Raw genomic sequence first — 24375 nt, forward strand, 5'->3', positions numbered from 1 at the left:
ATGTGTAATTTTGCGTGGATTACTTGCATGATTTTGCCAAGATTCGATTCATGCACTCTAAATGTCACAAATGGGTTTCAAACATGAAATATTATTTTACTAGATAATATTTACAACACTTGCATTGTCCGAATCTCGACATCTTGTAGTGCCACCTTTGTTTGCTTTTAAAACTCATAGTGTTTAAGATTGCGAGGATGAAAAGGTGACATATTTTCACACGTGGTGTTGGTGTACATGCATTCATTTGTATTTGCAAGCCAAGCTCGGTGGGGAGATACCAAGGTTAGTACAATGTACACCACCCTCTATCCATTCTCTATTCATTAACCATTGGAACTTTTTGGGAGTGTGTACACAAAAAAATTATACTATGTATTATGGTGCAATACTTTAATATTTTATGCTCTCATGTGACTACACCAAGGGATAAAGGGATCTGAATGTTCCATTCATAGGTACTAAACATGGAGTTTTTGGACCAGGGAGAGAGAGAGAGAGAGATTAAATACAATATTTGCTCATGAGGACATGGTATAGTAGCGGAATTTCGAAACTACCACGATTGCATATGGCATTTTGTTTGAAAATGACTACCTAGACGTCATGTAGCATCTAGAAAGTAAACTGACGCGTACATTTAAAGAAACAACACTATGAGTACAACTCATAAAAGATATCATTGGGAATACACATTATGCGACAACAAAAGCTACTATGGATCTTTTTATATTAGCCGTTCTAACATTGAGGTGCCTATGTGAATCTTCTAGACAAGGCACATCAAAAGAGAGAGAGGGGGGGGGGGGGGCACAATTATTGCTCTTATTCCAACTCATAAAGAAAGTTCCCATATTGATGATGAGCGGGAAGCTAGTTAAAGTCTATAAGGGTGTTGTAGGCAGCTTGTTCCATGCCAACACCCTTTGTGACAAGTGAAACACCCAAACCCTTGGTTGCTTGCTACTACTTTCCCTACGTTGGGAGATCACATCCTCGCGATTACTAGTGTCACCTGGCTGTAACACTAGCCGTTTACATTACAAGCTCTCACAATTGTTGTAAATTTTGAAGGGTTGTTAGTGATGTCACATTTGTTGCTATACTTTAATAAGAAAATTGGGGCTACTTGTCATGGTAGAGACTAAAATCTAGTGTCTTAATGAAGGTGTGAGAGACCAAAGTGTTGATTCTTCCACAACATTACTTTTGCTCATGCACATGGGAGGTGCTCTAAAATGCTTGTCAAAAATCGTGATAGCTTTTAGTGGAGATGTGGGCCTGCCTCTCCAAGTGAGATCGAGGTTGCTTAGGTGTCACCTTGTGTCAGGACACTTGGAACTTCAATATGGGTTGTGTCAAGTATTCATTGGTTGGCTATATTGCAACTCATGTCTAGCGGTGCTGATTGTGGTGTGGCATGCTCTCCCTAGGAGACACCACATGTTAGGATGGCAAAAATTGATATAGGAGTCATGAACTCTCTAAGCATGGCAAGCCAACAGTCTTGAGGGAGGGGGCAATAATATAGGCCATGGAGTAACTCTGTGGTTTGAGATTGCATCACATTTTGTTGAGCTATGGTAAAGGCATCATTATGTATTGATGTGAGGCATGGCATCATAAGGCTAAAGCGTAAATGCCTAATATTTGACATCTACGGTTTCTCATGTGCAAATTGTGATGTCCAAAATCATGAAGATATGTTTATAATTGAAAGGAGTGTGTGATGATGATGATGATATGCTTGTAGAAGCACGTAATAAAATAATTTTGAAGGTGTGCAAACTTGCTATGTGCATGTAGAGAGAGGAGAGAATAGCAAAAAAACCAATCATAGACCACCTCCCGCCCATGAACAAGAATCGAACTTAGTCAAACTTAGAAAACCCCAATTAGAACAAGAAATTAGATAGCATTTTAGATTAAGCGAACTGTGGGGGCGGAAGCAAGAGAGCACGGTGTGCTGAGGGTACCATTTGTTACACACATTGTTTTACACATGCACATGGTCTCTAGCAACATATTATGTGAGTGTCTTGTCGGCCTCACGTTTGCACCTAACATTGTGTAGGGAAAATGAGGCAATGCACCATTTTCCTTTAGTTAAAAGTGAGGGAAGCAAGTCCAAGGCCTCAAATTATGTAGGTGATTCAACAGGGGAGGGAAGCAGTAGGCAGCCTCAGGGAGCGGAGAAGATACCAGGGCCCTGACGGACTAAGGCATGAGAGACTTGTTTACCTTGAGCCCACTCACCACCTTGCTGAGCAACATAAATGCCACAAAATGCCAGGGCAAGCGACGTTCCCACCCACCACTCCGCAAAGGTAGGTGCCAGATGTAGGCATTGGGAATGCTCCATTGGAGAGAGGATTTTCCTCTCGTTAAGCGTGCATTGTGGGGCTATGTTGCGATCGACGGATCCCACGGAATTCTTTTCTGTGAATTCGTCAGGTTGTGTGGAAGAGGGGCATTCGAGAGCATGTGAGACCAGGAGGCAAGGAGAGCATATGGAGTGGATGGCGAGGGGTCACGCGGGTAAACCGGGGGAGCATGTGTGTGAAGACGTGCGGGAGGGGGACGACGGAATCTTGGGAAGATTCCGGCGAGAAGCGACGGAATGAGAAACTTCCGGGGCCCTAAAAGCGCGACGACAGAGCATCTTCATCGTCGTCTTCATCATCTTCTTCATCTTCGTCTTCTCTGAAAAAAAAGAAGATGAAATCGACATAGCTGCAATCGCCTTAGCTTCTTCTGCATCTGCTTCGACAGCAGTTCAATCTCCATCGCCATAGCTCCCCCTTCCTCCTCCCCTCCCCTCCCTCCGATCGCCGTAGCTTCCCTTCCTTATATATAGCTCATGGCCGGCCTCCCTTCCTAGCTCCTCCTCCTCCATCTCCATAGCTCCTCCCCCTCCCTTCCCTCCCCATGGCCGGCTCTAGCGGTGACGACCGCGTCATGGCCACCGCTCACCGCATCCTTCGTACCCTCAGCTCCTCCCATACTGACGACATGGTGCGTATCCTCTCCACCTTCGACGATCGCTTCTCGCGATTCAGCCTCTCCCTCCCCCGCAATTCTCCCACCAGCTTCCCCTCCTTTCGCGCCCTCCTCGGCGGAGATCCGGCCGCATTGCCCAGTGATCAGCCCGACCCCGCCGTGCTCTCCGCCCAGGAGACCATCATGCGCTGGGATCTCGGATCGTCCGAAGCTTCACGTCAAACCTTCATCTGGGTCGATAAGCCGGACGAAGTCCGCGGCTACCTCGATGCCGTCGACAGCTTACAGAGGTTCATAGATTCGCCGTCCTCGGAACCCAGTAGCTCGACGATCGACTATGCCCAAAATTTGTTGCAGCTTGCAATGCTGCGCCTGGAGGAGGAATTCCGTAATTTGCTAGAGAAGCATGGTGAATCGGTAGATCCCAACTGGCTGCTCGATCCGGTGTCCGGCGCTTCTTTTGAAACCAGCAGGGAAAAGATCGCCGGTGATAACGTTGAAGAAACAATTACAGAAGTAAGTGAAGGCGTAGCAAAGTCACGCCCCATCGCGCAGATGACCATTGATATGCTGCCGGCGGACGTCGTCTTAGATCTCTCCGAAATAGCAACTCGAATGATCCGCTCTGGCTACCAGACGGAATGCAGCCTGGTATATGTTGGTATCAGAAAGGCAAGTCTTGCCGAGAGTTTGCAAAGGTTGGAGCTTGAGAAGCTGAGCCTCGAGGAAGTGCAAAAAATGCCATGGGAGCTTCTCGAAAACGAAATCGCCAAATGGATCGAAGCAATCAAAATTGCCGTCGGAGTTCTCTTCCCTAGCGAGAAACAGCTAGGCGAACGAGTCTTTGCAGCATCGCCCCCTCTTGCAGAATCGTGCTTCACCGATGTTGCCAGGGCGGCGTTCATGCAGCTGCTCAATTTTGCAGAAGCCATAGCCATAGGTCGTAGAGCTTCAGAGAAGCTTTTCAAGATACTGGATATGTACGAGGCGCTGCGGGATGTCCTTCCTTCGGTAGAGTCAATTTTTGAGGGGGCAGCCTGTGAAACTTTAAGGTCAGAAACATCTGCTATATTGACCCGACTTGCTGATGCTGCCCGAGGAACTTTTGCAGAATTCGAGAATGCTGTCCAACGTGAGACTTCCAAGAATCCCGTTCCTGGTGGTGCTGTTCATCCTCTGGCCCGATATGTTATGAACTACATGAGATTCTTATCTGACTACACCGAAACATTGAACCATCTGCTTCGGGACAGGAAAGATGTTCAGACAAGAAACTCTGCTGATATGTATTTTCAGAATTTATCGAGTACAGACCAAGGTCCTTTGACTGCTGTCGCGCTCAGCTTGATGGAACTCCTCGAGAAAAACTTAGATGCTAAGTCGAAATTGTACAAAGACCCAGCTTTATCGTGCTTGTTCTTAATGAATAACGTGCACTACATTGGTCAGAAGGTAAAAGACTCCCAGGTCCGTAAAGTGCTCGGTGATGACTGGATAAAACGGCACAATGGTAAGGTGCGCCAGTATCACAACAACTACAGAAGAATAGCTTGGACAAAAGTCCTTGCTTGTTTGAAGGATGAGGGGATCAATATCACCGGAGGCCATGCTACTGGTGCATCAAGAAATGTGCTGAGGGACAGGTTCAAGAACTTCAATGCAGCATTTGAGGAAACTGTCAAAACTCAATCTGGTTGGATTGTTTCAGATTCTCAACTATGCACGGAACTAAGAATCTCTATCACTGGGATGATTCTTCCTGCATATCACTCCTTTCTTGGCCGGTTTCAGAATCACTTAGATGTGAAACACGCAGAAAAGTACGTCAAGTACACGCCAGAGGATTTGGAGGCTCACTTAAATGATTTGTTTGAAGGGAGCTCAGGGTCCTTGAATAGGAGAAAGTCGTTAAATACAGGTATAGCTATGTAATGATGGATTGTCTTTAGCCTCCCTTGTACAATATACCGACTAACAGGATTCAGACTTCTCTTCGCAATGCTTTCATCTATTGGGCTGATGCTTGTTCAGATTTTAGATATTACTGGGCAATTAACCAGAGGCAGGTGAAACACCTACCTGCATATGAGTATCTGTTGTTGGAAATACAACCAGTTCTTGTGTTGAAGATTTGTGCACCCTCCCAATCTTCCTCTCTTATGCTGAAGAATCTCCAGTCTTTGACTTCTATTGATAAGTGATGTTCTCAATGTCAACCGAATGCAAGAGAACGAACACTCACATTCAATACTCGTTCATTGCTCAGCTGTCATCCAGGTGTCCCTAGGGATTCATGTGTATTCTAAGTCCCTCAAATTTTGTGTTAATGTTGTTGAGAAAGGTCAACCCCAAAAGAGGTTAAGGTCACAGACTTAAAATGTGAGAATGAGGTATGGATTATTCTTATCTATTTCAAAGGTTTGTGTAACACAGGGATGTAGAATATTTAGTGATTTAAAATGAACTTTTGTCCCCCTAAGAGAGAGAGCACTACTGTGGTATGTGCTTTAATTACATCTAAATCTTCTTTTCCCGCTTTGGGAGTGACTATTCGAATCTTAAGTGGACCTAGTTCCTTCTTGCTTATTTAGAGGCTGTTGCTTGCTTTTACACTGCAGTGCTATCATTTTGAGTTGAGACACTTGAGGAAACTTCAACTGGCCTCACCAGCTTTTGTGAGCTGCTCTGAATGACGACAGGGCTTTGGATCACTTCAGGAGCATGTAAAAAGCTGTGCAGTACTTCTTGTGTAGAACAACTCTTTAGTGTGGACAGTAGCGACCTGTTGGCATTTAAATGGGTCCCTTGTACTTAGAATGACGTATGAGGTTCTAGCGATGTTGTTTAAGAGGGGCATGAAGATACCTTAGTGCAGAGCCACTTGGTGCAGCAGACAGCATGAGCATTTGAGGCCGCAGGCATTGGGAGTCCAAGCAGTGGCCACTTGGGAAGGCAATCTCAGACTTACATCCTGACATTCAAGTACTCACCAACTGACAACTGGCCAAAAATTGGCCATGGAAACCTATAAAGGGCCCAGTTCCCAGGCCATATGGGACAGACCAGACCATGCAGGAAAACAGCACATTGGGTGAGCAATTTCCAGGAGACAGCACTTGAGCAAGCAGGTGCAGGGTTTCAACCAGCGCATGGGGTGACCAATGTCCAGCAGATGTTTGGGCCCTGGGGCTCCTCAGCAACAGCATTCAGGACTACAGCAGAGAAGTTGGCAGCTATATAACGGCCAGATAGGTCCTTTATCCAGGGTATCCTATGTGCTGGTTATCAAGCCTGAGGCACTCAGCTATATACTTCCTGTAGAGAGGGTGGCAATCCAACTCATCATCTGTCGTCTCAGCTATTCCGGATATATAACTGGATGAGATCCAGATGCAAATTTGGACTAGGTTCTGGTAGGAAATCCAGATTAGGTTCCAGTAGGAAATCCTAATGTTGTCTGGAAGAGCAGGAATCCTGTGTCGGACCCGGATGACACCTTTGACAGCCTGGATGATGTTACGCTCTAGCCGAGGTAGCATGACATCGGAAGAATCAGTCGACATTTCCCTTAAAGGATCTATATTTGTAATATATTTGTTTGCGCTTCATGTAAATGATCGGGAGGGAATTAATGTCAAGGTCCTAGGTGAGGGTTGATAGCACTAGACTAGGTGGATCTAAGGCTAAGGGTCTAATGCAAGAAATGTGCCTGGGGGCAAAGGAAACTAAAGCATCCCAAGCTCGGGGTGAAATGTTGCATTAGTAAGGCCCTATAATGATGACATGTGGCATCTAGATCCATCTAGGGAGACGGGGCTTGTTGAAGCTAGTGAGAGGTGAGAATGAACTTTTTCACGTATGTTTTGAATTCAAATTCTCAGCTAGCTCTCACGTTTCACCAAGAAAGGCTGGGTGGAATAATATCGGTGCTACTCCCGTGATCTGCAGTAGGAAACAGAGAATGTAGTTGACAATTGGTATCAGAGCCCTCAGGTTGAACGAGGGGTTGGGTGAAAGGCCTGCGAGACAAGCAATGATTGGACGGGACGTGAAAGGCGTCGTGAGCAGGTAGCTGTTGTGCAGTGACGAGGAACGACGTATCTGTTTGGTGGTATTCCCGCGTTGGCTAGCAAGAGCTTGCGATGTATTAGGTGAAAGCTTTGGTAATTAAGCGATACGTGGATCGAACGGGTCCCGCAAGGATGGTTGACGAATTACGAATGATCTAATGACGGACTAGCGGGGTAGATGGACGCACAGACAGCGTGTTCATCTGAGATAAGCTACCAATGGAATCAGTGAAGTGACTGATGCACGGGCAGTGGTTCGTGAACGCGATATGTGAATCGGACGATGCGTGATCGACGAATTTTGGAGTGGCGACGAACGACGTGACTTACAGTCAGAGCCATGCATGGTCACGTAAACAGTTCGTAGGCAGAGACGTGTTCGGATTTGTTTATTAGACATATATTTCGTCTACATGGATTGCCTAGATTCATAGTGTCAGACAGAGATGTCAGATTTACCGGCCATTTTTGGACAGCGGTATTTGAGACACTAAGGACTGAGTTGGAAATGAGTAGTGGGGATCATCCTGAGACGGATGGTCAGATGGAGAGAGTCAACCAGACTTTAGAGGATATGCTGAGGGCATATGTGTCATTGAGGCAACATACATGGGACAAGTGGTTGCCATTGTTGGAGTTTGCCTATAATGATAGAAAACATTTCTCTATAGGGTTCAGTCCGTTTGAGTTGAACTATGGTTATAGACCAGCAACTCCAACTATAGTTGGAGTACCTCAGAAAGTGCCTAGTGCCGCGAACTTTGTGGTTCAGATGCGGGAGATTCTAGCACTTGTGAGAGCTAATATCCACCAGGCTATGGATAGAGCCAAGGTGTATGCGGATGAAAACCGGTCTATAAGAGTATTTAAGGAAGGAGAAAAAGTTTTTCTCAGAGTTCCTTCGCACTCGAAGTCGTTAACTTCAGTAGAGTGTGCTAAGTTATCACCTCGATACTATGGGCCGTGGTTAATTCTAAGGAGAATAGGCAAGGTAGCCTATAAATTAGAATTGCCACAGGGATGTAAGGTGCACCGGGTTTTTCATGTTTCGCGCTTAAAGAAATTTTACATACAGGTGACTCACTAATTGAAGGTGTGGTTTTGTTTCAGGAGATAGAGGATAATGCGAGGCGCAAACCAACAAGAATCCTGGACCGAGGAACAATGCAAATATGAAATCGGAAGATACCCACGGTGTTGGTTGCATGGCATGGTCAGCCTCTATCCGAAGCTACCTGGGAATCTGTATACCAATTGCGGAGAGTGTTTCCAGACTTTATCATCGAGGACGCTGATGTCTGAAGAGGGAAGGAATGTTACGCTCTAGCCGAGGTAGCATGACCTCGGAAGAATCAGTCGACATTTCCCTTAAAGGATCTATATTTGTAATATATTTGTTTGCACTTCATGTAAATGATCGGGAGGGAATTAATGTCAAGGTCCCAGGTGAGGGTTGATAGCACCAGACTAGGTGGATCTAAGGCTAAGGGTCTAATGCAAGAAATGTGCCTAGGGGCAAAGGAAACTAAAGCATCCCAAGCTCGGGGTGAAATGTTGCATTAGTAAGGCCCTATAATGATGACATGTGGCATCTAGATCCATCTAGGGAGATGGGGCTTGTTGAAGCTAGTGAGAGGTGAGAATGAGCTTTTTCACGTATGTTTTGAATTCAAATTCTCAGCTAGCTCTCACGTTTCACCAAGAAAGGCTGGGTGGAATAATATCGGTGCTATTCCCGTGATCTGCAGTAGGAAACAGAGAATGTAGCTGACAGATGACGAATCATAGCATTGATTGTGTGATTGACTTGTCCAGCTGGAAATCAGGACCTAATCGCCTGTGCTTGCTAAGAGAAATTTGTGGCATCAGTCACAGATTGATGCCACTGCCGTTCCATATTGGTGAGCAGAAGGGGAGCTCGACTTGATAAGGAAGCTCAAGTGTCTATGAGATGGTTGGTGATTCATTACTGTGGCAAAGCAGCTCAGAGTTGCTGGACACAGTGCTGCTGGGCAGCTTCTGGAGGGACGAGGCTTAGCAGCATGCTAGAAGTTGCAAGTACCACGACTAGAACCATAGAGCAGAAGCTACATTGCAGCAGCAACACTGCTGGGTATTCGAGTGGTGTGCTATAAGTTGCACATTGAGAGCTCTTTGCAAGACTATGACGAGCTTGAGCGAGCACACTGGATCCCACGGACCCTTTGAGGAGGCACGCAGGATCCTCATCATCCTTTGTGTATCCCAGGTGCTGCTGTATATTCTGGCAGAGGTCGGATGCAGTGATGCTCCTTGATAGCTGTGCATAACCAAGGATCCAATTTTAGGTTTGACTTGTTATTTTGAATCTGGCATTCGTGTGTGCATCGTGCTCAAGTATCTGTTTGCGGTATCAGTTGAGTGTAAGACTAGAGAGCAAGGTTAAGGCCCCCAGGTTGCTGTATAGTCTAGCAGAGGTTGGACGGAGTGAAGCTCCTTGATAGCTGTGCATAATCAAGATCTAATTTTGATGTGACCTGTCATTTTGAATCTGGCATTTGTTTTCGTGTGTGCATCGTGCTCAAGTATCTGTTTGCGGTATCTGTCGAGTGTAAGACCAGAGAGAAGATTTCAAGATTAAGGCCCCCAGGTAGATAGTTTTCACTGCACATCCGGGGCTAGGTTGGATCGCAAATTCTGACCTGGTATCAGAGCCTTTGTTGCTGAATAATTCTTGTAATCTACATCACTGCTGAATGATGGAGTTCCTCTCAGATTGAGGAAGCTCAGTTTGTTCAGTTGAGTGCTGTAGCTCATTGGCTCCGCAAGTTCACCTCAAGATGGCTGACCAGTTGCCCATCCCACCTTTGGGAAAATCAGGAAGCTCGACGGGTCCGACTATCCTTTGTGGAAGATGTTCTGGATGGTGTCTAGCAAACTCTACTGGAGCTGAATTGAGGACATCAAGAACACCACTGCAGTGGATCCAGTTCTAGTTGTAGGATTGGGTTGGTCATCGTCATTGGGACTACTGTAGATGCCAGCCTTCCTCATATCCAGTTGGTTGCGATGTCAGCGGAAGCTTGAAAAGTGCTGGAAGAGATGTTTGAGGTGAACAACAAAGCCTGGATACTCAACCTTGAGATAGATCCAAGAAGATGGCCGAAGGGAAGTCAGGACAGTTAACTACAGCTGGTCGAAAAACAGAGTCATTTTGGATTGCTAGATTGGTGCTAGACATGCTTCCCTGAAACTACAAAGGCATGATGACCATGATTGCACAGCAGAGGTCGGCACTGGTTACTTTTGAAGAGTTGGTCGCTCTTGGAGCAAGAGGCTGGTACAAGAAACTTGACGGATCTAGAGACAAAGCCTATCTAGCAAAAGAGAGCGGTGAAAGGAGATCCAGCAAGAGCAAGCTAGATGAGGGTTTGAGGGTCAAGAAGATCGGATCCGACAAGAAGCACAAGACTTTGCTTTAACTATGGTAAACTAGGAAGAAGTCAGAGACTGCCAGAGCAAGAAAGTGGGTCTAGGATGGAACAGCTCCAGAAAGGCCAAGCCAGATCCAGAAAAGGCAAAGATGGCAAACAACTAGTTCCGAGATCAGTCAGGCAGGTCGTAGGGAGCAAGTGGATATGCAAGAGGATAAGGCTAGGCTGGTAGCCAAAGGGTTTGCATAGACAGATGGGGTGTGTTAGAAAAGTCACTGCCCCACCTGCGAGCCCCCGTTTTGAGGGGACAAGGGGATAGGGGACTATAGGGGGGTAGGGGAGCAGAGGTCCTATCAGGCTGGAAACCCGCGCAGCAAAGGAAGAGGGGCACGGCCCTTCTACGCGGCTTATGGAGCAGGAAATGGCGGGGCCTAGGATCTGCATCAGCAGCCCATGTGCTGGGCACATGGGCCTATTTATAGGGCTGGCCCAAGCCAGCCAACCAGGTCGGTGGAGGTGCCCTACAGGTCGGTGCTGCAAGCAGGAGGCCAACCCCGTGCTGGTCAGTTTTCTCCAGCCCAAGGGCGGGCCTATAAAAAGCCCGCTCTTCCCCCCTCATTTCTCATCACCTGCACAGACAGCCTTGCACAGGCAAGCGCCCAAAGGGAGAGGAGTAGGCTCAGCAGTTGACAGCATCACTTGGCTGTTTGTACACGCTCATCCTATTGAGCTTTTGTTTGCCCATGATTGTGGAAGAATATATCTGAGTTTTTGCTCTCTCTCTCTCTCCGTCTCTCTTGAGTGTGGTATGAGCTAGATCGGGAGTGAGGTGTGAGTGATTCTAGCCTCTATTTCCAACGTGGTATCAGAGCAAGGTTTACAGCTCTAGATCGGAGTACCTCAGCAAGTAGGCGACTCCAATCAACACTCAGGTTTGCTGCGTGGTCAAGTTCTCCGCTACAAATTCAGTTTCAGTTTACTGTTCTTTTATTACAGCAAGGATGGAGGACAAAGATTCTATTGTTGCCTCTTCATCCCTTCTCTTCCTTCCTCCTCCAAATTCCTCTCGTTCACCATCCCGAACCTCGGAGAGTCAAGGAAGCTAGACGGGTTGAACTACCCGATCTGGAAGATGAAAATCCGGAGCCATCTAGTGGCCCGAAGGTTGTGGAAGCTAACAACTGGGGTGGAGGCAAAACTGGCAGACTTGCTAGATAGGAAGGGGAAGATGGTCGTTCCCCCGCTCCCTAGCATTAATCATTGGGACCACGGCTGGACTTTGTTCTTCTACACATCCAGATGACCGAGACATCTGTAGAGTCATGGGCTATCTTGAAGGATTTGTATGAAATTGACAATACATCTCGAATTCTGATGCTCCAACATCAACTATACAATCTGGACATGACTAAGGCAGACAATGTTCATGACCATCTGACAAAAGTCAAGGTGGTAAGGGACCAACTCGCAGCAGTTGGTCAAAAGGTAGACTCAAGCCTCACCTTCGAGGAGCTTGGGCCTTTAATATTGCAAGAAGAGGCTCGGGAAAAAGTGTTTACTCAATCAGACGAAAAGGCTCTCGTGGCAAGGGACAAGCCCGGCAAGGGTAAGTTCAAAGACTCCAAGAACAAAAGCAACACCGAGGATATAGAGAAAAAGATGCAAATGAAGTGCTTCTACTGGGAGAAGCTTGGTCATTCTGCTAAAGAGTGCGGCAAGAAGAAAGCAGATCTCAAGAAGGAGTCCAAGTCCAAGGAGGAGCCAAAGACCGAATTGGCAAACGTCACGACCGGTGCTCTCTTCATCATCACTGAGTATTGCTCTGCTTATGCAATCAGTGAAGGAGAGGAAGGTTGGTATGTGGACAGTGGAGCTTCAAAGCACATGTCCAACAAGAAGGAGTGGTTTAAAACCATGGAAGGTACGCATCCTGATTCCAAGGTCACTGTGGGGGGTAACCGGTCATGCCCTGTCAAGGGTGTCGGCAGTATTCCATTCATCACGATTGCAGGAAACGAGATGTTGATTTTCGGTGTACTGTATGTATCGAATTTGTGCAAGAACCTATTGTCTGTCTGTCTGTCTGTTAGACAGACAAGCACAATATGTTGGTCTTATTCAACAAAATTTCTAAATTTGTATGATTGGACTTATTCTAGTCTTACAAAGGTATATGGTCTTATTCGACAACGGCAAAGTCACTATCACATCCAAGGCAAACGGACAGGTGGTGGCTCAAGGTGTCAAGGAGCATGGGCTATATCAGCTCAACGCTTTGTTGGTGCACGGGAACCATGGCAGATCCAAATTATGGCATGAGCGGTTCGGTCACATCAACTATGGCACTCTCGTCGAGATGCAGTAAACAAAGATGGTGGATGGACTTCCACTGATTGCAGGCAATGATCGTGTTTGCAGGGCTTGCGTAGAAGGCAAGCAACACAGGGACAAGTTCCCACAAGAGGTCTCATCACGGGCCAAGAAGCCGCTCGAGTTGGTTCACGTTGACATCTGCGGTCAAATGTTGACAAATTCATTTATAGGTTCGTTGTATTCTCTTTTATTAGTGGATGATTTTAGTCGCATGACGTGGGTATTCTGCATGGTCTAGAAATCTCAGGCTTTTGATAAATTCAAAGATTGGAAGGCCCAGGTAGAGAAGGAGAGTGGGGAGGTAATCAAAGCCTTCTACACCGACAGAGGGGGAGAGTTCACTTCCACCGAGTTCAATCGATTCTGCAAGAAGCATAGGATTAAGAGACAGCTCACTACAGCTCGCACGTCTCAGCAGAATGGAGTTAATAGAGGAAGATGAGCGGACAAAGCTTAATCCCCATAGCCGGAGCTGTATCTTTGTGGGATACAATGAAGAGTCCAAGGCCTATCGCCTATTTGACCCAGAAAAGAAGAAGATCCTTATCAGCAAGGATGTGATCTTTGAGGAGACCGAACCACAGCTTGCAAAAGAGGTTCCAGAACTTCTGGTATTACCCCCACCCAAGGTCACCATCCGAGAGGTGGAGCCGACTGAATACCTCGACGAGGAGAGGAGGAGGAGGAGGAGCATGTCATTCTAGAGCCAACTTCCAGTTAACTCCATCAAAAGCACCTCCATCTGAGAACAAGCTACCTCAATGGTATTTGAAGACGTTAGCAGACTCACGGATTCCCGAGAGCAGTTCCGGAGCGCAGCGGTCTCAACGAAACATGAAGACTCCCTCTGTGAACTACACTTTGGTGGCTTAGCTTGCAGAGCCCCGATACTTCCAAGAAGCGAAGGATATTTAGTGCCCAAACCAACCAAGCGGAAGGTCATTGGGACTAAATGGGTGTACAAGCTTAAGTTCATGTCAGATGGGAGCTTGGACAAGTACAAGGCAAGATTGGTAGTGAAAGGCTATGCACAATCAGGACTTAACTTCGATGAGACCTTCGCCCCCACAGCTAGGATGGTGACTATTAGGACAATCATTGCCTTGGCTACTCATCACAATTCCTATTTTTCAGATGGACGTCAAGTCTGCATTTTTTAATGGTACTCTGGAGGAGGAGGTATATGTGGCACAGCCACCAGGATTTCGTATTCCAGGATCCCCATCAAAAGTTTGCAAATTGAAGAATGCATTATACGGGCTGAAACAGGCCCCCACAGCATGGTACCGGGCTTCAACGGGGAGTCCATCAGAGGCAAATCTTTATCTTGACACAGCGGGGATTTGCGGCTAGTATTGATTCTATATGTGGATGACCTCATCATTACTAGGGATCATACGAAGAAGATTGCTCAGGTCAAGAGACTTCTCATGGAGGAGTTCAAGATGACTGACTTAGGCATACTTCACTACTTTCTTGGGATTGAGGTGAAGCAGGGAAAGAGCAGTATCTTTATCACAGGAGAAATATTGCAAGGAACTGCTCAAATGCTTTGAGATGGAAAATTGCAAAGCAGGAGTGACTCCCATGGAAACTGGTCTGAAGCTGAGTGTGCGTGATCCATCTCAGTCGGTTGATTCATCACTGTATTGACACTTGGTGGGGAGTTTGTTGTACCTCACCAATACCCAACCAGATATTTCCTACGCAGTTGGATTATCAGTTCTCCGTCACACGCAAGAAGGCTCATTGGGACGCATGTATGAGGGTGCTAAGGTACTTGAAGGGTACCTGCACCTACGGCATCACTTATACGAGAGACATTGAGTTGGGAGGTTTCTGTGATAAGTGATTGGGCAGGTGACATTGATATGCGGAGATCGACCTCTGGATATTGTTTCTTACTCTCATTAGGAGCTGTGTCATGGTGGCTGAGTAAGAAACAACCTACTGTGGCCCTTTCATCTATAGAGACGGAGTATAGGGCTGCCTGTACAGGGATCATGCAGGGCCCAAACGGTGGCACGCCAACGGCGGCACGCCCGTCCAAGACGGAGGGATCTTTCAGACTCTTGGCGACCACAAAGGAACCAATGGGGATTTTTTTGGAGGACATGAATGTGGCCCAAGAAGATGTGACTGTAGTTATGTGCGACAACCAAAGTTGCATAGCGATCGCCAACAACCCCGTGTTTCACGCACAAACGAAACACATCGAGGTCCACTACCACTTTGTTCGAGAACTCATCGACGAAGATGTCATAGAGTTGATATACTGCCCGACCAACAACATCTAAGATGTCTCCACAAAGGCGCTTCCCAAGGAGCAGATGGAACACCACATTTGACATATGGGGATCAGCCCTCAGTTGTGTCATTGAGAGGGGGTGTTAGAAAAGTCACTGCCCCACCTGTGAGCCCCCGTTTTGAGGGGACAAGGGGGCAAGGGACTCTAGGGGGTAGGGGGAGGTTCTACCAGGTTGGAAACCGGCGCAGCAAAGGAAGAGGGGCGTGGCCCTTCTACGCGGCTTATGGAGCAGGAAATGGCAGGGCCTAGGATCTACATCAGCAGCCCATGTGCTAGGCACATGGGCCTATTTATAGAGCTGGCCCAATCTAGCCAACCAGGTCGGTGCTGCAAGCAAGGGGACGACCCCCTATTGGTAGGTTTTCTCCAGCCCAAGGAAGGGCCTATAAAAAGCCCCCTCTCCCACCCTCATTTCTCATCACCTACACAGACAGCCTTGCACAAGCAAGCGCGCAGAGGGAGAGGAGTAGGCTCAGCAGTTGACAACATCACTTGGCTATTTGTACACACTCATCCTATTGAGTTTTTGTCTGCCCACGATTGTGGAAGAATATATCTGAGTTTTTGCTCTCTCTCTCCGTCTCTCTGAGTGTTGTATGAGCTAGATCGGGAGTGAGGTGTTAGTGATTCTATCCTCTATTTCCAATAGGGTGGACTATGATAAGACATTCCCATAGCACGAATGGAGACCATCCAAATGGTAATCGTATTGGCAGCCCATTCAGAGTGGTCCATCTTCTTGATGGATGTCAAGTTAGCCTTGTTGAACGGGACCTTAAGGAGGCTGTCTCTGTGCAGTAGCCACCATAATTCGGAATCCAGGTTGACTAGGTGTGTAGACTCTAGAAGGCACTGTGCGGTCTAAAACAGGCCCCATGAACATGGTACCAACGATTGACGGAAGAATTGGCATGATGTGGAGCACATCAAATGTAAACTTGTATCTCCATTCAGGGGGGTACGTGAAATCAAAATTGATCCTTTATGTTGATTATCTGATCATAAGTGAGGATGACGAGAAGAAAAGTGAAGATGTGAAGACTCTATTGAAGATGGAGTCTGATATGACAGACCTCCATCTGCTGCACGACTTTCTTGGTATCCAATCTGGTAGGAGCAAAGCAGTATGTTCGCAAGAGAAATATTGGTTGGAGATTTGAAGTGATTCTTCATAAATTGTGAAGTGGTGATTACTCCAATTGAGGTTGGGACCAAGTAGAGCAAGGAAGCCAGTAGGATGCACATCTCCTCACACTACAAACTCTTAACATGAATTTGTTTTATTTGAAGCGATTATATTTATGAAGACACTATCATAGGCAGAAAAAAAGCAAGGCCTATTCAAGTGAAATGCATTTTGGGAAGAGGCCATTTCGTAAAATGCGCTTGAATTTCGACATCATGTGGAAGCAATTGAAATAGAAGTGTAGAGTACGATTTTAAAAAACCAATAGTTGGCTCTCCCAAGTTGAGAATAGTATTCAAGACACCACCATATTTTGATTCATTTGAAGCGATCATATTTTTCAAGACACCATCATTTTTTCAAAGCATCATCATGGACACTATGAACTCTTAAATTTGGTTTATTTGAAGCCATTATATTTATTAAAACACTATCATAGATAGCCAAAAAACAAGGCCTATCCAAGTGAGAAGAATTTTAGAAAAGAGGCCAAACTATAAAATTTCGAGCATGAGCATTTGGATTCCCACATCATGTGGAAATGATTGAAGTACAAGTGTAAAGTATGATTTTAAAAAACCAATAGATGACTCTCTCGACGATGCGAATATAGTATTCAAGACACCATCATAGCATATATGAAAGCAATAAACCATTGAGTTATACCCAATCTACAAAAGAATGTTGATAGATGCATTCATTCATAATCTACCACCATATCACACAAATTTCATTAGCTTTATGGACTAATGGGAAAGTGAATATCTAAAACCATCAATGCATGAGTCCATAAAGCTACTGAAATAACTTCTTATGTGATAGAAGGTGCTCACTAGTCATCAAATGGATTCTTGCCTACATTCTTGTCCACATCATCATTAGCCATAGCTGCATTGTCCTCCCTACCTCGCTTTGTATTGTTATTTATGGGCAAAACACATGTTGTGACAAGCCTCTCATCTATGTCAACAGACATATACAATCATCCTATACTCACGTATGCCTTGAGACCATGTAGCTTGCACCCTACGCTTCCTTGCTCCACCACCATATGTCAAGCTCTCCACTGGTTGCGCACGCTTGGGGACGGGACCACATCCCAACTCTAGACAAACTCCCCCTGGACAACATAGGAGCTCCACAAAGCAAGCGAGGAAAGTATGACTCCCCCCTCCTGTCGAGCTCCTCTCGCAAGAGATGCCTCAGGCATATAATGATACGTAATGTCATCAATCAACTACATGTGGAGGGAAAGGCAAACTCTCAAGGACATATGTGTGCGGGCGCATCCCACATCTATGTGTAACAAAGAGCTCTAAAGTGGACCTCTATGAAGACCAGAAAAACAAAGAGTTACAATTGCACTCCATGAATATAACACGAGCAAAGCACAAATCAAACATCATTTACCTCAGTGCATAGACCAAGAGACTCATAAGATCCATATGGATTGTAATGCGTGGCAACTATATGTTGTACTACCTCTAGCTCATAAACATGATTGTACTGCTCCACTCAACCTACAGACTTTCTCACAAGCCCAATAGTCAAGGTTTTATATTCATGAAAATGTTTGCAAAGAAGCACATGAAATGCAAAGGCCCTGCGTAGAAAGTATCTCTAATGGGGGCCACAATTAGAAACCATCCTAGATTTGAGAGATTAGATGCCGATACTAAATCAATTGAAATAAAAAGAAAGAAAAGGGGGAAATAGATACTAAATTAAAGGGAGAACAATAAAATTAATGAATTTCTTTTTTTAAAAATACCAAACATAGAAGCAAAAAAAAAGGGGAGACGGGGGGGGGAGGGCGGAAATTTTTATTGAGAAAATTGTGTGTGTGTGTGCGTGTGTGTGTGTGTGTGTGTGAACATGAGATATTTTATAAGCAAAATTAATGTGTGTGTGTGTGTTTTGAACTCGACAAGACCCCTTTCCATAGTTAAATGAAAACAATGTAGCTCAAAAGAGAGAGCAATTGTCATTAATGAAAAATATTAAACGCTAATGTTTTGTTAAAAGGTCAATGAGAGGTGGGCAATTTTTTAAAAAACTTGCAGAATGCACAATTGTTCAAAAGGTTGCGCTTTGATAAGTCGTAGCAAGCATCACTTTTATTAAAGAGGGGAGTCTGCATACCTGCAACCATCCAACACGAAAAACGTGGTGAGAACCAGTTAAACATATCCTACCTTAGGGTAATAGTGAGTTTTAGGGGGAGAGTGTAGGACAAAGGTAATTAATTTGGGAACATTATGGAGAAAGAAAGAAGAGGTATGCAAGGAGGGTTAACAAACTCACTAGATGGTATGTGGAAAATCATGAGAAAGAAGTTTAGAGAAGGATGGGGTAGAAAAAATTAAGCTTTACTAGTCAAATTAGGAACAAAAGGACAAGAACAAAAAACGCATGCAAGGTGGAATTTTTCAGGCTATGGATGGAGTGTGGTAACGGATAGATTAGTCCTTCAAGAAGTTGGGGTCAACAAAAACTTAGAAGGGTTAGAAAGGTTAGGAGAATGGAGCATTAGTAAGGGGAGGGAAGAAAGTCAAAAATGTGATATTAATAAATAGACAAAAAAGAAGGACTAAATTAGAGTTCTAAATAAAGGGTTAGGGAGGTTAGGAGTGTTTATAGTAATAAGTAATAAAGGGTAATAATAGTGTATATAGTAGTGTAAAGGAGTATTAGGTTAGTAGAGCAATGGGTGGGGTAAAAATAGTGAGAGTCATATACTAGACTATTTTAGTTACTAAAAACATTAGAAAGGAAAGAAAAAGCAAGAAGAGTTAAGGAAGGCTTTTAGAGCAATGGAATTGGGGGGGGGGGGGGGGGGGAATGAAATGAAAGATAACCTTCTCAATGATGTGGTAGGTCAAGGAAAAGAATGAAGGCCAGGAGAAGCGACGAAGGCACGAAGAAGCTTTCGGAGACCGCGAGGCAACTGTAGCCACAGTACTGTAAGCTAGACTAAGTGGATGGCGACGACATTAGCGTAATGAAGGCAAGTAGATGGTGTGAGAGTAGTGCGTAATAAATGCTGAGGGTGGGGAAGCATGTGTGACTATGAGGGTAGTGTGCAGTAAAGATTGCGGGCAGAGTAGCACAGTAGAGGCATAGCAGAGTACTAAAGAGGGGGGGAAAATTAGAAAAAAATTATAGGAAAAGTTTAAGGGAAATTTAAGCAAAATTAGGGGGATAAAGAAGAAAACTAAGAAAAAAATGAAGAGGGAGGGGGGGGGTTGGTTAGGAAAATTAGAAAAAGTATAGGAAAAATTTAAGGGAAATTTAAGCAAAATTAGGGGGAAATAAAGGGAAAAACTAGGGAAAAATTAGAGAGGGGGTGGGGGAAAGGAAGGGAAAAAGGAAGGGGGGCAGGGGGGAGAAAATTAAACATGGAAATAAATAGGGGGAAGGGATAAAAAGTAAATTGAATGTAAAGTGGGAAAGGGATAGTAAGTGTGTGTGTGTGTGTGTGTGTGTGTGTAATATTTAGATTAGAACCCCTCAAGAAGGTCCAAGAATATATGAACAACATTTTAACATCAAATGATATATGAGAGAAGGTATTACTAGAGACAAAAATATGGTTGAATCCTAAAAAGAGAATATTTTTAGGATTTATAAAGAAAATTTCCATGACAGAACCTTTGTAATATACTTCAACCAGCAACGCTGAAACCTCCACCATCCCAACATGCTTAAGTTAGAATAGATTAAACCAGAAGGGAAGACAGGTGTCATAGCATTACTGGACTTGTTATTGATGTCCAAAGTAAAGTAAAAGATTATCCATGAAAAATGAATGGATTGGAATATTCCTTAATCCATTTACACATATAAAATATCACCACACATGCAAAAGAATTATTTTTATTTTACAAAGGATAATAGCTTTATAAAGAAAAAGCTACCACTGATAGAAAAGTATAGGCCTATAATTGTAGTTTTTCCACCAAAAAGTGGTAAGACTTTTCTTTTTTCCAAATAATGTTTTTCCCAAACAGGCATGGGCAAGAGGCCTCATCGTGCTCTATGTCAAGGACTCCATGACACGGCTCGAGAGCTGTAGTATTAAGCGATCAATTGCGACCCATGTCCCAAACTTGTGCATTGGGAGGAAGGTGATAAGGACACGGCTAAGTGGCTGCTCCATGGCAGCTCCATGACAGCTCCTAAAGTGCAATGAGTCTGTGAAAGTTTGTGCACCTTGTTCACTACAAGTATTACTTGGATTTGGAATTGAACAAAGAAGGTAGGTACTAGGTATACGTATGCATGCCAATCCGCAGACCTGGCTGTTCTTGCTGCCCACCATCGCCACCCCGCCTCTAGCCTTCCCTCTGCCTCCTCTTTGCCTCACCCCCACCCCCGCCTTGGTTGTCGTTTTGCCTTGCCTTCTCTCCACCTAGGCCGCCGCTCTACCCTGCTACCTCTCTGCCCTCCTCTCAATGCCTTCCCTGCCTCACCTTCTCTCCCCGCTTGCACCTCCCTTCTTCCTTTGGCTTTTCGCTCCAACCCCCACTCACCACCTCTTTCTCTCCCCCACCTTCTTTCCACCGCCCTCCCACCCCTTCAAACCTTCACCCCCACCTCCCCTTTTTTGCCCCCCTCCCACCTCCTCTTGGCCCCCCGGGGCTTCCTTCCCCCTCCACCTCCTTTCTGCCCTCTTCTTGACCCCCCGCCTCCACTACTTCTCCATCCTCCCCCCTCTGCTTCTCCTTTTCTTCCCCCTTCTTTGCCTCCGCCCTCCCGCATTGTCCATTCTGCCTCGCCCCACCTCCCCTTTTCCTTCCTTTCTTCACCAATAGCAGGAGCATTCATGTTTGTCAGAAGGAAGAAGATCTTGGTGGTGACCCTTGATCTGGCCAGAGGGGCTCTATGGTAGCACCCTCGAATCCCATAGTCGTTAAGGTCCTTTGTTCTCCAGCCGACAAACAACAGGTTCAGCAAGCAGTTCAGTCCCTTCAGGACAAGGCAATTGTGAGCTTGGCACTAGGGCGACCACATTCTGGAGGTCACCATCTATGGGAGAGGCGTCTTCATCATCCAGCTGAGCTCCCCTGATACAACCTTAACATTGGTGGAATAGAGCCCCATCCTCCTTGGCCCGCATCTGGTGTACCTCTTTCATTGGTACCATGGCTTTACAGTGGAGGACATGGACATGACACACCATGTTCCCGCTTCTCAGTTATGCCTCGCTTCCAAGGGGTCCCAAAGGAGTACAAAGCCATCCTCCCCTCCATTGAGTGGGCAATGCTCAAATCTCTGAAAGATTTGGCCACAGCAGTGGTAGCATATGACAGTGTCCCCAGGATCAGCAGACTAGTGGTTGAGAGCCCAGAGTCCCTCCAAAGTTGATTCTTCTAGAGACCCTTGAAGGGGGTACACTTCACCAGCAAGTGGAGATTTTTGGGTTACCAAGCTAGTGTCTTCGTTGCATACTGATGGGTCACCTAGCTAGAGATTTCCCCCATTGCAATACATAAGATAGGGTAAAAAAGCAAGAAAACATGTAACAAATCCTTGTATCTTGATGAAGACACCATTTAAGAGCTATGCTCCTGGATTTCTCATGCCTAAGGCATGGAAAGGATGGAGAGAGGGAGAATAGGAAAGAGGAAAATTTGAATAAGGGGCTTTCCTCCACTTCTAGTCACTTACCAAGATCCAAAATAGCCTACAACATGAAGCTCTCATAGTGAAAAAGGAGGATGCCCATGAAGAAGAGGTACTAAGGAGCACATGTGCTTTTTTGCATATGAATCCCACATGTAAGAGTAAGTTAACTGCACTAAGGGATAAAGGTAATAATGGTTATGGAATTATACATGTAACCATAAAATTTGAAAGACGTTGCATCGATAGACTATTATTTTGAAAGAATTAATTTGATCTGAAGTTCATCAAATGCAATCCTATATCTGTATGTAAATGGGATAAGAAATTGATGGTGTGTGAAGACTCTAATGAAGGCACGCATTAATATCCCTGACCGGGGTCTTCTTCGTTACTTTCTTGGTATTATAACTTGATAGAGGCAAGGTAGCATGTTCATCTCAGCCCTATCTCAGCACAAGAGAAATATGTCCTAAAGATATTTAAGCAATTTTATATGGTGGATTACAAGGCTACAATGACTCTAATGGAGGTCGTAGACAAGTTGAGCATTAAAGATGCTACTCATTCGATAGAATCAACATGTTGTCAACAACTAGTGTATTTTGGGAATACTCAACTGACATCACACTCGCTATATAATTGCCTTGTCGATTTGCATCTAGACTTTGCATCTAGACTAAAGAAGATACACATGAAAGGTTTTCCTTTGTGTACTTTGGTATGTAAAGGATACCACCAATTATAGAATCGCCTAGTGAAGAGAAATTGACTCCCATAGATATTGTGATTTAGGCTAGACTAGAGATTTGGTCACATGGTCATCTACTTAGTATTGCCTGTTTTGGAAGCTAAGGCTATCTCATGGCTCAACATATAGCAACCCAAAGTGGCTTTGCCTTTGGCAAAAGTAGATTATCGATCAATATGCATGGCATCATGTGAGTCTAGTTTAGTTACAACATGGAAGACATGCAAGTTATCAAAAGTAATGAAGTGTGGAAATCTACTATGATAATTGGATGCATAGTGATCACAAAGAACTCATTGTTCCATGCCAAGACAAAACATGTTGATGACTTCATTAGGGAGATGATTGAGAATCGTCTTGTAAAGTTGATCACTACCAATGAAAGAAAATCTTTACCAAGGCTCTATGTAGTGAAAAAATGGAGCATCTCATGCAATGATTGGGCATAGGTCCACATTGAGTCATTGAAAGGGGGTGTTGGATATCATTGGTTCACATGTGAGCCCCCAAATGAGGAGAATAAAGAATCACGTGATGATTCATAGTTGATGTCTAGAGAGAATCCAAAGTCTGAATGGGTAATTTGGTCTTCAAAGTGAAGATAAATTATGAAACCCAAATTGGGTTTTGAAAGGTAGAAGTCTTGTATTGGGTTGATTTAATAGGTTACCTGTGGACACCCTAGACTAGGGTCCAAAGGACAAGAGTCTTGGATGAGACTTGGAAAACAAGTAACCTTGTTGACAAATAGATGTTGAAGCAAAGCTCGAATTCAAGGTTAACTCCCAATGCCTAGAAATTAGGAGGAATCTCTTCATTATTATAACACCATTGCCATTTGTACGATGGCAGTGATGAAGGGAGCTCAACTTTCTAAAAGACCATATAGTTCTTGTTGTTGTGCTAAGGCTAGTGGACATTCTTGCTTAGAAGAACATAGTCCTTGGTGTTGTTAGGAGCTACTAGTGAGAGACAAATATTTTGTGGCACCACAATTTTTTGTCATCCACCAAATAATGAGTGCTATTAGTGTAACGGAGCTGCAATCTAAGGTCTAAAGCCAAGACAAGTTTCGTGGCATAATGTAGCCAAAAGTGAAGGTCCATAGCTAAAGGTCCTAAACTAGGCTAAGTGCATGCACTTTTGAGTTGATACAACTTTGGAAGTTGCAAAGTTGAGGGTGCACAAAAAGTCATAGTGGTTAAGCCCTCTGAGGAGTCATCTAATATGTGCACCACCCATGTGCATTATTATATCCTATTCAGTTGTAGATATCGAGTGTAGGAATAAAGAGAGGCTTTTGTCTTGGGAATCATCCAGTGAAGCAAAAGATTTTTTGTTATGCTTTGATTGGGGATGTCAAGCCAATGTCTAAGACAGGATGGGGTCAATGAGCATGACAGACAATGAATAGGTTTCTTATCATTGGTATCATAGTTGTGTTTGAAAGTTTTTTAGCATAATGTTAAAGCTACATATACCATTGTTCAGACCTCCAAAATTCTAATAGTAACTTGGAGTCATGGAATTTTTGGTTTACTTTATTCTACACTCTCAGTAGGGACTTCAAAGCTTATACAATGTGCCACAAAATTGAAACATGACAATTGTAGGAGCATACTTGTTCACTAAATCCATCCCTAAAGAGT

General features: G+C 44.7%; 1 pseudogene; it reads left to right on the top strand.

Moving 5' to 3' along the window:
• The first annotated feature begins 2687 nt into the window (after nt 1-2687).
• Nucleotides 2688-5139, top strand: LOC147898211 (exocyst complex component EXO70B1 pseudogene; annotated as a pseudogene).
• The last annotated feature ends 19236 nt before the right edge of the window (nt 5140-24375 follow it).

This window comes from Dipteris shenzhenensis, chromosome 9 (genome assembly GCF_047967505.1).
Source record: "Dipteris shenzhenensis isolate YYH24624 ecotype China chromosome 9, Dip_SZ_1.0, whole genome shotgun sequence".
Taxonomy (NCBI): Eukaryota; Viridiplantae; Streptophyta; class Polypodiopsida; order Gleicheniales; family Dipteridaceae; genus Dipteris; species Dipteris shenzhenensis.